The sequence below is a fragment of the Plasmopara halstedii genome (assembly GCF_900000015.1).
Source record: "Plasmopara halstedii genome assembly, contig: Scaffold_323, whole genome shotgun sequence".
NCBI lineage: Eukaryota > Oomycota > Peronosporomycetes > Peronosporales > Peronosporaceae > Plasmopara > Plasmopara halstedii.
In genome coordinates, this window is record NW_020187244.1 from 1247720 (window position 1) to 1247995 (window position 276).

Genomic DNA, 276 nt, shown 5'->3' on the forward strand with positions numbered 1-276 from the left:
ACATCTCGTGTGACACACACCCCTGTTACCAGGGTACGTGTAACCCCTTACATTCTCCCCCATTAAGATTGAGAAAATTTACAGTTCCAATTGATTTTTGCCTCAACGACGCTCGCGTGTCCGCTAGACACTGCAACTTAACTCGTTGGATTAAAACGACTTCCGTGCTCAATGAGCCCTGTGTCAACGACACCGAAGTCACCAAGTCTCGCTTGTTGTGACAGCGAACACGGGCAGAGCCCAACCTCGTCTCCCGCACGCGGTGCAATGTCGGAC